This window comes from Lithobates pipiens, unplaced genomic scaffold, assembly GCF_037356315.1.
Source record: "Lithobates pipiens isolate NorthernLeopardFrog02 unplaced genomic scaffold, aLitPip1_a1.2 Scaffold_8, whole genome shotgun sequence".
Classification (NCBI taxonomy): domain Eukaryota; kingdom Metazoa; phylum Chordata; class Amphibia; order Anura; family Ranidae; genus Lithobates; species Lithobates pipiens.
The window spans coordinates 688,958,203-688,974,485 of NW_027507903.1; the positions used below are offsets into that span (position 1 = coordinate 688,958,203).

General features: G+C 48.5%; 2 protein-coding genes across 3 annotated transcripts in view; one reads left to right on the forward strand and one right to left on the reverse strand.

Moving 5' to 3' along the window:
- Positions 1-16,283, reverse strand: part of LOC143963511 (NACHT, LRR and PYD domains-containing protein 3-like) — an 824,666-nt gene that overhangs the window by 431,222 nt on the left and 377,161 nt on the right. The gene's annotated exons all lie outside the window — the stretch shown is intronic.
- Positions 1-16,283, forward strand: part of LOC143963509 (NACHT, LRR and PYD domains-containing protein 3-like) — a 175,968-nt gene that overhangs the window by 135,318 nt on the left and 24,367 nt on the right. Inside the window, exon 9 of one of the 2 annotated variants that reach the window (XM_077473152.1) lies at positions 1-587. This exon is cut by the window's left edge and continues 385 nt beyond it. The exons of the other annotated variant lie outside the window; for it this stretch is intronic. The gene's annotated coding sequence lies outside the window, so the exon portion shown is untranslated. Of the gene's footprint in view, positions 588-16,283 lie in introns of those variants that run through there. 2 annotated transcript variants of the gene reach the window in all.

The window sequence follows — 16,283 nt, forward strand, 5'->3', positions numbered from 1 at the left end:
TCTTCATCCTCCTCTCTACACTCCGCTCCACCCTCCACACTCCTCTCCGTCCTCCACACTCCTTTCCATCCTCCACACTACTCTCCATCCTCTCCATCCTCCATAATCCTCTCCATCCTCCACACTACTCTCCATCCTCTCCATCCTCCATAATCCTCTCCATCCTCCACACTCCTCTCCGTCCTCTTCTTGGGTGTAATAAAGTGATGTAGCTCTATCTAACATATACGTCATTCCCGGCTCCCAGTGTCTCTCTGCAATTGCTTTCTCCGTGTTGCTGACATTATCTTGTATAAGAACAGAGTCCGTTCAGCCGCTTCGCCTTTCACTGACAACTTGCTGCAATTTTTATTATATCATCTAAATGGAGTTATCCACCGATTGTTCTGATTACATTTCATGTCTGATATATTGTATATGAGGATCATGTATTATTCCCGGAGGATTTCATATCATGGATCATTACCCAAAGGGACTGATTGATTATTTGGATACCAATATTATTACCTGGTTATTGGAAGGTGTTATTCTCTATAGATTTACCCCATTGAGGTTTTTTACTCATCAATAAAGTTTTGTATATTTTATTAATTGTATTCTGTGATTCTGTCTTTTTTTTCCCAAATTCTTATCTTGTTCTCCACAGCTGATACACTCTCAAATCTCCCTTCCTCCTCTCACCACTCCCTTCCCCCTCTTACCTCTCCCTTTCCCCCTCTCTACTCTCACTTCCCCCTCTCCTCTCCCATTCCCCCTCTCCTCTCCCATTCCCCCTCTCCTCTCCCATTCCCCCTCTCCTCTCCCTTCCCCCTCTCCTCTCCCTTCCCCTTCTTCTCAGCTCTCCCTTCCCCTTCTTCTCAGCTCTCCCTTCCCCTTCCTCTCACCTCTCCCTTTCCCCCTCTCTCCTCCCTTTTCCCCTCTCTCCTCCCTTTTCCCCTCTCTCCTCCCTATTCCCCCTCTCTCCTCCCCATTCCCCCCTCACCTCTCCCTCCCCCTCTCTGCATTATGTCCTTTCCTTGCACTCTCCCTGCCCTCTCTCTATATTTACCACATAATATGTTCCTTCCATATACTGTTTGTAAATATGACATGAAATACATTAGTGTTTCCTATATATTAGCCCCAAGTTAGATGCACAGAATACAGGTGGACCATTGAGGACACCTACTGGTGGGTGAAGAAATTGCAGCCCAGTCCAATCACACCTTGCTATGGGTAGTAAGAACGTAGGTGCAGGCAGGAGAAGCAGGAATCTCCTGAGGTCTCTGGTGAAGCACCTTCCCCTTCTATGGAAATATGAGTCTGTCAGAGCTGCAGCCAAAGCTATAGGTAGGAATAGGGAAGAGATGTCTGTGCTGCGGGCAGTTGGAATAAGAGACTGACAGATACCGTCCCCTCCACCTTGTGATACAAAAAACAGTCACTTCCAGCACTAATAGGTCTTCCAAGGTGAGGAGTAGGGATGAGCTTCGTGTTCGAGTCGAACACACATTCGACTCGAACATTGGCTGTTCGTCCGTTCGGCGAAATCCGAACATTTTGGTCCGTTCGTGTCAAATTCGCGTGACGCTCACAGCACACAATGCACTGCGATGGCGCAGTGCATTGCTGACTCATGATTGGCCAAGCATGCACTGTGACCCTGCATGCTTGGCCAATCGCAGCGCCAGCAGCGAGGAGAGCCATGATTGGCCACAGGCAGGATGCCTGTGGCCAATCATAGCTCAGGCTGTGTAGTGCACGCCCCACACTATATAAGGCCATTGTGGCGGCCTCGTGTAGTGTGTTGGCGTCTGAAGCAGTGGGTGTTCTGTGTACCTTCAACACAGTATACACCGATCGTTTTTGGCTGATTTCCTATCTTGCTGTTGTGTAGTGGTTATTGTCTGTGCCCTGACCGCAGTATACACCACTATATTCACCTCACCTATATAGCTAGTGATCTATCTTTAATAATATAGCTTGCAGTCAGTAGTGTTAGGAGATAGTGCGTGCTGTCTGCGTGCTCTGTACCCAGTACATACCGCTATATCCACCTACATAGCTGTTCTCTATTTGAGCCCAATTGCCATCTGCAGGAGTAATTGGAAGTTGTGTGTGCCTCCAGCACAGCACAGTATACATCTGTATATACCCCTTTATCTCTGGTGTTCTATAATAAAGGCATCTGCAGGAGTTAGTGGGTGTTGTGTGCCTCCAGCACAATATAAACTACCCAACTGCTGTTTTACCCAACTCCCTTCAGGCCATTACCATGTCTGGAAGGCCAGCAAGGAGAGGCAGACAGGCGCAAGCCGATAAAAGAGGGCAAGCAGGCTCTGTGTCTAGAGACAACAGTGCTGGTCGTGGACGCGGTGCATTGTCATCAGCACGTGGCCATGGGACATGCTTGTCCTTTTCGGCAGCTGGACATGTTGAGCCGCAACTTGCCAACGACTTGGTAGAGTGGATGACCAAGCCCTCTTCATCCTCCTCATCCTCTCTCACCCAGTCTCAGGGTACTAACAAAGCAGCTGCCAACGCATCGTCTTCCCTCCTCTCAATGTCATCATCAGTGACTCCTTCCCTAGACCCACCACGTCCTCCTGAGGAGTCTCCTGAACTCTTTGAGCACAGTGTTGGGTACATGCTCCAGGAGGATGCCCAGTGTTTTGTGGGCTCTGGTGATGACACTCAGCTAGAGGAAGGCAGTAGCGTGAGCGCAGAGAGAGGGGATGCTCAAGAAGGACAGCAATCTGGCAGTCATGTTCCACAAGCTGCAGCATACTGCCAGGTTTGCTACAGCGATGAAGAGGGAGGGGATGATGAGGGCACTGACTCCACGTGGGTGCCTGGAAGGAGAGAGGAAGAGGAGGAGGAGGAGGAGGAGGAGGACACCAGGCAGCACACCGACTGAATCACACCGCAGAGCTCCGCCTGTGCAGGGCGCTGCCTCTGCGCGTTATTCTAAAAGTTCTTTGGTGTGGGCCTTTTTTGAGACGAGTGCATCAGCTCGCACCGCTGCTATTTGCAACATATGTCTCAAGCATATCTCACGTGGCCAAAACATCAGCCGCTTGGGCACCACATGCTTGACCAGACATATGTTGACCTGCCATGCAGCTCGTTGGCAAGCATACCTCAAAGACCCACACCAAAGAACAAAGCGGACCTCTCCTTGCTCCTCATCAGCTGGCATCTCCAACCCCACTAGACCTTCAGTCCTCTCTGAAACCTGCTCTGAGAGGAATGAAGGTGTAGAATTAGGTGTGTCACAGCCAAGTGCTTCCGGGAACTCTGCTAGCGGTACACCCACGTCCGATTATAGCAGGCAAATGTCCCTGCCCCAGCTGCTGGACCGGCGAAAGAAGTTCACTCCCAGCCATCCACATGCCCAGCGGTTGAATGCTAGCTTGGCTAAATTGCTAGCACTTCAACTGCTGCCTTTTCAGTTGGTAGACTCAACCCCCTTCCGTGAGTTTGTACAATGTGCGGTTCCTCAGTGGCAGGTCCCCAAACGCCACTTTTTCTCACGGAAGGCGATTCCGGCTCTCTACCGGCATGTGGAAGGCAATGTCCTTGCCTCGCTGGACAGGGCGGTCAGCGGTAAGGTGCAAATTACCGCTGACTCATGGTCCAGCAGGCATGGACAGGGATGCTACCTGTCTTTCACGGCCCATTGGGTCACTCTTCTGGCAGCTGGGAAGGATGCAGGACAAGGTGCAGTAGTGTTGGAGGTTGTTCCGCCACCATGCCTCCAAAATGCTACTATTGGTTGTGACACACCTCTCTCCTCCACCCCCTCCTCTTCTTCTTCCTCCATGGCCTCTTCCAGTGCTCTGTCCTCAGAACCAGCGGTGCTTCGTAGGCGTTCCAGGGGATACGCAAGTACGCAGGAAAAACGATGCCATGCCGTGCTTGCGCTGGTTTGTTTGGGGGACAGGAGCCACACTGGGGCGGATGTTTTGTCAGCTCTGCAGGGGCAGGCTGAGAGGTGGTTGACGCCATGCCAGCTTAAGCCAGGAATTGTGGTTTGTGACAATGGCACCAACCTCCTCTCCGCCCTCCGACAGGGACAACTGACCCATGTTCCCTGTGTAGCTCACGTCCTTAACCTGGTGGTGCAGCGGTTCTTGGGCAGGTACCCCGGCTTACAGGATGTCCTGAAGCAGGCCAGGAAAGTCTGTGTGCATTTCCACCGATCATTTAATGCCTGTGCTCGGCTGGCTGAGCTCCAAAAGGAGTTGAACCTGCCCAAGAACCGCCTTATATGTGACATGCCCACCAGATGGAACTCAACGTTGGCCATGCTGCAGCGGCTGCACATGCAGCAGAGGGCCATTAATGAGTATCTGTGCGACTACGGCACCAGGACAGGGTCAGGGGAGCTCGGTTTTTTCTCACCACGCCAGTGGGGCATGATCAGGGATTGCATGCACTGTCCTGTCACCGTTTGAGGAGGCCACAAGGATGGTGAGCAGTGACAGTGCATGCATCAGTAACACTGTACCTCTTGTCCACCTCTTGGAGTATACGCTGCTTGGAATAATGGACAGGGCACTTGAGGCAGAACAGAGGCAGGAAGAGGAGGACTTCCTTGCCTCTCAAGGCCCCCTTTATCCAGACAGTGTTCCTGCTGTGCCACCCATCACACAGGAAGAGGATGAGGAGGAGGAAGAGGAGGAGGAGGATGATTGTGTCAGCATGGAGGTGGAGGCTGGCACTCAGCATCAGCAGCAGCAGCAGCAGTCTTGTAGGGATGATTTACAGTCCCAAGAAACACGTAGACTTGTACGTGGCTGGGAGGAGGTAGCTGCGGATCATGTTGTCCTTAGTGACCCAGAGGACTCCGGACCGAATGCTTCAGCTAACCTACGCTGCATGGCCTCTCTGATCCTGCAAAGCCTGCAGAAGGATCCTCGTATTCTTCGGATCAAGGAGAGGGACCATTACTGGCTGGCCACTCTCCTTGATCCACGGTACAAGGGTAAGGTTGTGGACCTTATCTTGCCATCGCAGAGGGAGCAGAGGATGAGACATCTCCGGGAGGCCTTGCAGAAAGGTCTGTGCAACGCATTCCCAGAGACTGGGAGGTTACAAACTCCTGGACCTGGACAACGTGTTGCTGAGGCATCGGTCAGAAGGAGCGGTGGAGAAGGTGGCCGTCTGACTGATGCTTTCAGACAATTTTTTAGTCCGCAGCCCCAAGGTATGATTGGTTCCAGCACCCATCGCCAGCGTCTGATTTACATGGTGCAGGAATACCTAGGGGCAAGGTCAGACTTGGACACCTTTCCCACCGAAAATCCTCTGGCTTACTGGGTCTTGAGGATGGATCACTGGCCAGAGCTTGCACAGTATGCAATTGAGCTACTGGCCTGTCCTGCATCCAGCGTTCTTTCGGAACGCACCTTCAGTGCTGCTGGTGGCTTTGTTACCGATCACAGGGTGCGCCTGTCCACCAAATCAGTTGATCGACTGACCTTCATCAAGATGAATCAGTCTTGGATCACCCACAGCTACCAAGCACCTGAAGCTGATGTAACAGAATAATATTTTTTGAAATATCACATCCCTTCAAGACTGCCTATGCTGATGCTGAGTTACTGTCCTGTTATGTTGATTGTCTATCCTCTTCCTCCTCCGCTGATATGTTGGAAGAACATTTCTGGTTCTGGTTGATGCCATCAGCCCAATTTTTCTGCCCCTGTTTAACAGGGGCATTTAAGTACAATTTTTGATGCAATGCTTTGCAGCAGGGCTAATTCCTGCAATCAAACAAGAGTATATGGGAGAGGTTGCAGTGTGGTGGCACCAGCACCAGTGCCTAAGGCCCAATTTTTCTGCCCCTGTTCAACAGGGGCGTTTAATTACAATTTTTGATGCAATGCTTTGCAGCAGGGCTAATTCCTGCAATCAAACAAGAGTATATGGGAGAGGTTGCAGTGTGGTGGCACCAGCACCAGTGCCTAAGGCCCAATTTTTCTGCCCCTGTTCAACAGGGGCGTTTAATTACAATTTTTGATGCAATGCTTTGCAGCAGGGCTCATTCCTGCAATAAAACTAGAGTATATGGCAGAGGTTGCAGTGTGGTGGCACCAGCACCAGGGCCTAAGGCCCAATTTTTCTGCCCCTGTTTAACAGGGGCGTTTAAGTACAATTTTTGATGCAATGCTTTGCAGCAGGGCTAATTCCTGCAATAAAACTAGAATATATGGGAGAGGTTGCAGTGTTGTGGCACCAGCAGCAGTCCCTAAGGCCAAATTTTTCTGCCCCTGTTTAACAGGGACATGTAATTACAATTCTTGATATAATATTTCACAGGAGGGCCCCTACCTGTGCCCACCCAGAGTAACGGTAAGGACTTATAGTGTTGTGGCACCAGCACCACAACCACCAAAGATCAATTTTTCTACCACTGTTCAACAATGGCATGTAATTACAATTCTTGATATAATCGTTCACAGCAGGGCGCTCCAGCGCCCACCAAGAGTCACTTTGAGGGCTTACAATGTTGTGGCAAAACCAACACCTTGTTCCGCCATTTCTGCAGAGCATATAGGGCAGGCCCCTACTTTCAAACATCCAATTTACAAAATCTCCTACTTGCAAACGGAAGGAGACAACAGCAAGTGAGATGAAAAAAGATGGACGACAAAACTAATTATACAGGGGTGATAACCCTTCCCTATGTTTTCCAAAAAGCTTAAAAATAGTTTTTTTGACTGGAGCTACACTTTAAAAATGTACCAGTTGAAAATTACAAACCGATTCAAATTAACACAACAAACCTACACAGTCCCTGTCTTGTTTGCACCGCCTGTATACTGCTGTTCTGAGTATATAGGGCCTGGGGGCCACACACATTTCCTTTTTTTAAAATGGGTACAGGGTTTCCCTTAATATGCGTACAAGACCCAAATAGGCTGGTAATGGGCAGGGAGGGCTACCCATGCCATTTTTCTCAATGATTTTCAACCATATTGCAGGAACCAGATATAACATTAAAACCGCAAGCAGTTTTAAATTGTGTTATTTCCGTTTAATGTAATTTTGTGCAGGGACTGTTCTAAACACGGGAAACACGTGGCACTTCACAGGCATACTACAGACACCCCCCAGGTACCATATTTAAAGGAAAATTTCACTTTTTTTTCACTTTAATCGTCATTAAAATCAGTGCTCCTGCCAAAACGGCCATTTTTAAAAACATTTTAGGCATTGACCCATGTCCCCTGGGGCAGGAGCCAGGTCCCCAAACCCTTTTTAGGACAGTATCTTGCATATTAGCTGTTAAAATTAGCACTTTTAATTTCAAACGTTCGAGTCCCATAGACTTCAATGGGGTTCTAACGTTCCTTCGAATTTGGGGTCCGTTCGAAAGTTCTGGTGCGAACCCGAACCGGGGGGTGTTCGGCTCATCCCTACCCAGTAGTATAATGTTCCCAAAAAATGCATTGTTAGCAGGATCAGACCAGATACCTGCCAGCACCTGCATTTAGCCCCTCCGCCCAGTATCAGTAGATCACTGTCACTTACAAAACACAGCACACAAATATGCAGCGTTAGTAGAGTCACGCCTGATCCCTGCTAGCGCTAACAGTTATTTTTTTGTAGCGATTCAAGCAGTCTCTGACACCGGGTGCTCTTTTACCTAGGAGTCGCACTAGCTGTACCTATAAATTTAGAGGCCAAAATGTCAGAGGTACACTAGTGAAGAGGCCTACATGTTGCTGAGCATGACAGATGAGAGTGAAGGGGAAGCCTCATTGTCAGATTCAAGGTCAGTATACAAACCCGTAGAGAGCAGTGGCACCCTGACAGATAGCTCTGATGACGGATTAGTGGTCCCTGCTAAGGTCAGACATACCCGACCCCATTCTTCTGTCGCTGATGTGCAACAACCACAGTTCCTGTATGGAGCAGAGAACCAGTACTAGTGCCGCTCATGCTTCTGGTGAACACCAGCAGCCTCGTACATTCTGGTCCGAGACAAAACAGCACTGCAGTCACACTTGGTGATGTGGCAAGTCCCATAAGTGCAGTTCAAGCTGGTGCAGTGACTAGCACAAGTAGTGCCCTGCAGCCACCAAGAGTTCTAGCACAGGCCAGTAGAGCCCATAGTGCCCTTCCTGATGTGTCTGCAAATCCTGATTGGCAGCCCACCACTTCTGCAGCGCCCGTACTTCCCCTATTCACTGGCTAACCCAGAATTCAGGTGGAAACAGTGGATTTTACTTCCCTTGACTTTTACGAGCTGTTTTTCACGGAAGATCTGTATAGATCTATTGTGGACCGAAGCAATTTATATGCTGGTCCATTTATCTCCGCAAATCCCCATTTGACCCTTGCCAGAGAATTTCACTGGAAACCTATTACGGTTCCCGAATTTAAGACTTTTTTGAGCCTATCCCTCATGAGCATTACTAAAAAGTGTGAGTTGCAGTCATATTAGTCCATTGACCCAATTCACCATATGCCTGTATTCTCTGCTTCTATGACCAGTACTATATACAAGATGATCTTGCAGTTTATGCACTTCAACTAAATGAACTCTGACGTCCTCGGGTGACCCTGAATACAAACCGCTCCACAAAATTTGGCCCCTTGTAAACCACTTTAACCAACAATTTGCAGGCTTGTTTATTCCTGATCAAGTTGTCTGTGTTGATGAATCCCTGATTAAGTTTTCTGGCTGCCTTGCTTTCAAACAGTTTCTCCCCAGCAAGCGTGCCAGATATGGGGTCAAGATGTATAAGCTTGGTGACAGTGCCACAGGCTATACATATAGTTTTCTGGTTTATGAGGGAAAAGACTGTGGAGCCCCCCAACTGCAGAGACTACATAGGGAGCAGTGGTAAAATTATTTGGGACTTGGTGTCACCACTTGTACTTGAACAATTATTACACAAGCGTGCCAACTTTTAGTCACCTTTTTGACTTTGGAATTGGTGCATGTGGCACTGTGCTATCTAATTGCTGGGGCTTCCCACAACATCTTGTAGTTTCCTGACTTAGACGGGATGAGAGAGATTGCTTGAGGTGCAATAAATTGCTTGCAGTGAAGTGCAGATATTCCTAAATTTCCAGGAAGAGATCATTACATTTTCCAGATTTCCTATTTCCAGACGATGCTGTGGCCCAACTTCCCAATGTAAATACAGTAAGCCGGCTGCGTGAGAGACATTTTCTGGATGTCCTCCCTGGTACCTCTACCCAAAGAGCACCCTGAAACAGATGTTGTGTCTGTAGAAAATGAGGATATAGGCCTTACACCCTGTCGAGTAGCTTAAGGCAGAGCCCGGAATGCAGGGAGCGGCCTCTCGTAGACCTCTGACTCAGGAGGCCCTGGTAGAGATGACAGGGGCTCGGGAGCACAGAGGAGCACAAGTGCCTGACTGGATGGTCGGTGTAGGAAGCAGAAGACCGTTGATAATGGGAGGTGTCCTGTAGTCCAGCAGCGGAGTGCAGGTGATGGCAAGGTACAGCGGACAGCGGGAGGAGTCCTGTAGTCCGACAGCAGAGTGCAGGTGGCTGCAGGGTAAAGCGGACAGTGGGAGGAGTTCTGTAGTCCAGCAGCGGAGTGCAGGTGCAAACAGGATATAGCGGGAAGTGGAAGGAGTCCTATAGTCCGCAGCAAGAGATAAGAGGCAACAAGACACAGTGGAAGACAACAACCGGGTACGTGGCGGACTGGGAGCTGTTCTGTAGTCCAGCGACGATAAACAGGAAACTGGCAGGTAGCAGAGTAGTACAACGGTCCAGGTCAGGCACAGGCGAGCAGATCAGGTACAGAAACGAAATCCAGAAGAGTAGTCGGATAGGAAGCCAAAAGTCGGGGGCAGGCAGCAAACAGCGAAGTCAGGAACAGGCCGGGTTCAATACGGATCAGGATACGGATCAGGTGAATTCAGATACAGGATACCAGAGTACACGGGAACGCTGTTGATCGGCAAGCAAGGCAGCAAAGCAAGGATCCACTTTAAATAGCGCTATTGGCGCCAATTGCATCAAACGGCCGCGCGCGCGCACCGCCGACCGCGATAGCGCTCTTCTTGCACACAGATGATCTTCTGCGTCTTACGCCGCTTGGATGCCCGTGAGAAGGTTCTTCCTGACATTGCCCCCCTCCAATGGGCAGCCTGCGGATGCCCAACTGGGACATCTTACCCGGGTGAGATCTCTTAAAGGCCAGAATCAACCTCTTGGAGTGGATACCAGTCTCTGGTTCCCTGGAGTTCTCTTCTGGCCCATACCCCTTCCAATTCACCAGATATTGGACTTGGTTGCCTCTCTTTCTGCAATCTAAAATCGCTTCAACCTCAAATTCTTCCTTACCGTTAATAAGCACAGGTTCAGGGGGACCAACGTTCCGATTGGTGAAGGGGTCCTGGATTGAGGGTTTTAGGAGGGCCACATGGAACACTGGGTGGATACGAAACGACTCCGGTAGTTTCAGTTCATAGGCCACGTTATTAATTTTCCTGGTTACTGGGAAGGGACCCACAAATTTTGGGCCCAGTTTTCTGGATGGGCATGCCAATTTCAAATTCAGGGTAGGCAGCCAGACTAAATCCCCGGGTTTTAAATCAAGCTCCCCTCTCCTCTTTTTGTCAAAAGCCGCCTTGTTGTGTTCTTGGGTCCTTGCCATTGTCTCTTGAAGCAGCTTGTTTTTTTTCTCAATCAAAGGTTTATTGAAGCATATTCAGTGTTACAATAAAGAATATAAAAATAGCCGTCCTTAATAACAAAGAAAATAGTGACATTGGTAAAAGTACAAGTCTTGCAAATGTCATATAGAGTCTGGACAACGACATAGTAAATGCTAGGTTATGATATATACAGTTAACATCAGAGTCATTAAGACTGAATATGGAATGATGTTCTTGACAAGATTGTCAGGGTTAGCGTATATCGGATTGGGGAGTTTATGGGATGGGGGGGTGTATTGCACCAAAGGTTTTTGGTTATGGTAACTTGTTCAGACCTCATTAATTTATGACCTTATTGTAAACTTGGTAATTGATAGGGGTAGGTAAATCATTGGGTAAGTAATTGGTAATCAGGAGATAAAGTGAATAACAGCCAAGGTTGCCATGTTTTATTGAAGTTTAAGCTGTTTTCTCTCTTCATGGCCACAATTTCTTCCATTTTAAAGATATATTGTACTCTATTTACCCAGTCCTTGATTCCTGGGACTTTTGTGGATTTCCAGAAAATGGGTATGAGAGTTTTGCCAGCAGTAAGTAGGTGTCGTGAGAGTGACTTTTTATATCTGCTTAAAGTAGTGGGTACTAAGTTAATCAAACATGCGGCCGCATTTAGTTCAAGTTTGGTATCCGTGACGTGTTTTATCCAGAATTTAATTTCATCCCAGTATGCCCGAATGGATGGACATTCCCACCAGATGTTCAAGAAGGATCCGGTGTGAGTCTTACAACGCCAGCATATGTCCGAGGTTGAGCGGAACCATCTCCCGGCCCTCTGTGGTGTTATGTACCATTGCGTAAGGATTTTGTAGGATATTTCCTGATATCTAGAGCTCAGAGAGCATTTGTATGTCATAATACACGCCTTTTCCCATTGCTTCTCGGAGATTTTAATTTTGAGATCTTGTTCCCATTTCCTCTTATGTTTATAGTTATCAGCATGTGCTATCTGATTCAGCTAAGCATATGCAAGAGATGTGGTATTCGATACCTGTGATCCTTTGAGGCATAGGGACTCTAAGTGTGTCAATGGAAGGCGGTATTGAGATTTGTGTTTGCCGTTGATCAGGAAGTCCTTCAGTTGTGTATAGAACCATAAGCCGGGAAATGATTCGCCCACCTCGGAGCGGAGTGCTGCAAATGACTTAATGTTCGGGCCATTCATGCAATGTGAGGTGAGAAGGTTTTCCATGGTATATTATGCTGCAGGCCTGGTGCAAAATCAGGATTGTTAGCGATGGGTGTCAATGGTCCCGGTATGGAGGCAATTTTATATGGACCTACTATTTTGTGCCAAATATAGATTGTATTTGCAATTAGTGGGTGGTTTATGTGTTTGTTTGTCTTGGAGTGAAGTGTCCATGGATAGAAGAGAAGTTGGTATGGGGATAGGTTGTTTTCCAGTTGAACCCAGTCTTTATTTGGGCCGTTACAATGCCAGTCTATCAATCTGGTGATATGCGAAGCCTGATGATATTTTTTGAAGTCTGGTAGTCCTATACCCCCTCTATTTTTGGGTAATGTTAGGAGACGGAAATTAATTCTTGGTTTTTTGTCTGCCCAGAGAAAATTTCTTTGTACCGTGAGGAGTTTTGTGAAGAAGGTTCCTGGGATTCTAATGGGTAGGGCATTAAACAGGTAGAGGAGTCTGGGGAGTATTGTCATCTTTAGGATTGAAAGTCTACCAAACCACGAGAACATGCAGCTTGTTATTGGTGCAGAAAAAGTTCAAGGTTTCCCGAGCCGCCGGAACTGTACATTCTGGAATGTTGTTTGATAAGAACAGAGAGTAAAAACCATAGTTTGCAAAAAAAAAGAGACTGATTCATTACAGAATGAACGGAGTTGTTGTAGGCAAACTCGGCAAGTGGTAAAAGGGATATCCAATCGTTTTGCGAAAAGGAAGAATAACATCGCAAATATTGCTCGAGGGTCTGGTTTGTTCGTTCGGTCTGGCCATTGGTCTGGGGGTGGTAGGCAGAGGAGAACGAAAGGTCAATCTTCAGGGACTCACACAAAGCTCTCCAAAATTTAGACGTAAATTGCACCCCACGATCGGAAACAATGTTTGCAGGTATACCGTGGAGTCTTACAATTTCCTTAATGAAGATCTTTGCGGTCTCAGGGGCAGAAGGTGTACCCTTCATGGACAGAAAATGAGCCATCTTGGAGAATCTGTCAACGACCACAAAGATAGTGGTGTAGCCTTCTGACGGTGGTAATTCAACAATAAAGTCCCTGGAAATCATTTTCCATGGCCTTTCCGGAATAGGGAGTGGTTTCAGCAACCCCCAAGCTTTGGTCTTGCTACCCTTGTTCTGGGCACAGGTGGTGCATGATTCAACATAAAGCTTGCAATCTCTTAGCAGCTGAGGCCACCAGAAGGTGCGTTGAAGGAGTTCGACGGTCTTGTGTACCCCAAAATGGCCGGCCAGTTTGTGGTCCTGGCAGGATTTAAGAACAGCAACCCGTAATTGTTGAGGCACGTAGATCTTATTTTCATGCCACAATAAGTCATTGCTGGAATGTAAGGTGGTGTTTGATGGATGAGAAGCCGATGATGAGGCCTGCTTGAGTTGGGACAATAGGTCTTCCTGGAGCATAAGGAAGTTTCCGGGTGCAAGGATGGTATCTGTTGGTTGAAAGGCTTCGGGTTCACTGAACATCCGAGACAGCGCATCGGGTTTGGTGTTTTTTGACCCGGGCCTATAGTTAATGTGGAATGAAAATCTCGTAAAGAAGAGTGCCCACCTGGCCTGACGCAGTTTCAGCCTCTTAGCAGTCTTCAAGTATTCTAAGTTTTTGTGGTCAGTGTATACCAGAATGGGATGAGCCGCTCCCTCCAGAAGATAGCGCCATTCTTCAAGTGCAGCTTTGATAGCGATTAGCTCCCTGTCCCCGACGTCATAGTTCCTCTCCGCTTCAGACAATTTGCGCAAGAAGAAAGCCACCGGATGCAATAGGGCCTTGGGACCCTGTCTCTGGGAGAGTAGTGCCCCCACTGCAATCTCGGATGCGTCCACCTCTAGGATATAGGGTAGCGCAGAATTAGGATTCTTCAAGACAGATGCTGACACAAATTGTTCTTTAAGGGAGGTGAAAGCAGCCTGAGCTTCCGGAGTCCACTGGAACTTGATACCCTGTCTGGTCAATCTTGTGATCGGGGCGATGATAGTAGAGAAACCCTTGATGAACTTGCGATAAAAATTTGCAAACCCCACAAAACGTTGGATTCCTCTCTTATCTGTAGGAGCTCGCCAGTCCAGGATAGCGGAAACTTTCTGTGGGTCCATCTTGATTCCATCCACCGAAATAATCAGCCCCAGAAAATGGATGCTGCGACGTTCAAACTCGCACTTCTCAGGTTTCGCCTACAAGCCGTGTTGACGAAGCCGAGTTAGAACCTTTCTAACGTGTTCCCTGTGAACGGGCAGAGGGGGAGAAGATCAAGATGTCGTCCAAATATACTATGAAAAACAGGTCGAGATAGTCTCTGAAAATATCATTCACAAAATGCTGGAAGATCGCAGGAGCGTTGCATAGCCCAAAGGGCATTACGAGATATTCAAAGTGTCCGAAGCGGATGCGGAAGGCAGTCTTCCATTCGTCCCCACTTCGGATACGGACCAAATTGTAGGCTCCGCGAAGATCCAGTTTTGTGAAGATAGCGGCTGTTCCGAGTCTCTGAAATAATTCGGGCATCAAAGGCAATGAGTACCGGTTCTTGACTGTAACTTTATTTAAGTCCCGATAGTCAACACAAGGGTGCAGGGAATGGTCCTTCTTTTCTACAAAAAAGATTCCTGTTCCTGCTGGGGAGGTAGAAGGGCGTATGAACCCCTTTTTCAGATTGTCATCAATGTAAGTCCTGAGAGTCTCAAGTTCCACTTCCGTTAAGGGGAAAATCCTCCTGAAAGGGTTTTCAGCTCTGGGGAGTATCTCAATCAGACAGTCATAGGGTCTATGGGGGGAAGCGTTTCCGCCCCCTTCTTGCTGAACATGTCCAAGAAACTATGGTAAGCCTCTGGAACACACTGGCGAGTTTCAACATCGATCTCCATACACATTAAGTGGGGCGAGACCTTAATTGCTTCTTGCAGGCAGTGCTGACGGCAATAGGGAGAAGGAAAGTTAATGTTCCCGGTGGACCAGTCAATTTGCGGGTTGTGTGCCCGGAGCCAGGGCATGCCCAGTATAATAGGGAAGAGGGGAGACTCAATAATGTCCAGGCAGAGTAGTTCCTGATGGTTACCAGAAATAGTGGCAGTCAAAGGAAGCGTTTCTTGTCACCGGCCCAGATTTGATAGCCGATCCGTCGGCAAGGTGTACAGTCAATCCCTTCGCCCTGGGCCGTAGGGGGACTCAGAATTTATGGGCAAAAGACAAGTCCATGAACCCACTGCACGCTCCTGAATCAATTATCGCGGTGACTTGAGTATTCCCTCCTGGAAGCTGAAGAGAAACGGGAATAGCCAGGTGAGTGGTATTACTAAGCACAGCAGGTAAAACAGTAGTAGACAAAGAAGAGTGCTTACGGAGTTTGGCGGGACAGGATCTCGCGTAGTGTTCGGACTCCCCACAATATAGACACAGATTGTTGAGCTGCCGGCGTTGTCGTTCTTCGGTAGTGAGAGTAGGTTGAAGTAAGCCCAGTTGCATGGGCTCAGGAGTGTCAGCTGCGGAATGTGCAGAAGGGTTGGGAACACGGGGTAACATCCAGACTGGTCGGGAAGGACCAGCAGTGCGTTCTGCTCTCCGTTCTCTCAGGCGTCTGTCTATCTGGATGGACAGGTTAATAAGGGCTTCAAGCGTTGCTGGGATACCAACCCGAGCCAATTCATCCTTTAAGGGTTCAGAGAGTCCCATGCGAAACTGATAACGTAGAGCGGCATCGTTCCAGGTAGTATCGGAACTCCAGCACCGGAATTCGGACGCATAATCCTCTGCCGCTCTACGGCCTTGCTGAAGTGAATATAACGCTGCTTCCGCAGTAGCCGCTTGTTGTGGATCCTCATAGAGCAAACCCATCGCTTGGAAGAAGGTACTCAGGTTGTTAAGGCATGTGTCCTTTTGCTCCAAGAGGCGGTGGCCCATGCCTGGGGCTCACCCAGTAGGAGAGAGATGACAAAACCCACCTTAGTGGATTCAAGGGAAAAAGTTCTGGGTTGGAGTGCAAAAAATAGTTCACAGGCATTGCAGAAAGCCCTATACTTGCTGCGATTTGCCGAAAACCTCTCCGGAGTTGGGACCTTAGGCTCAGGAGGCATCATAACCACTGATGGTGCAGAAGAAGTTCCCGGCACGGTAGGGCCTGTGGTAGATAAGACCTGGACACGCTCTTCCAACCGGGAATAGCCCTCTTGTAGGGATTTAACGGCCTGGGTAAGTCCAGCAAGATGACGGCATAAATCATCCATAGCAGAATCTCCCTGCGTGGGCTCAGACATGGCTGCCCGATACTGTCACCTACCTTAAGGCAGAGCCCGGAATGCAGGGAGCGGCCTCTCGTAGACCTCTGACTCGGGAGGCCCTGGTAGAGATGACAGGGGCTCGGGAGCACAGAGGAGCACAAGTGCCTGACTGGATGGTCGGTGT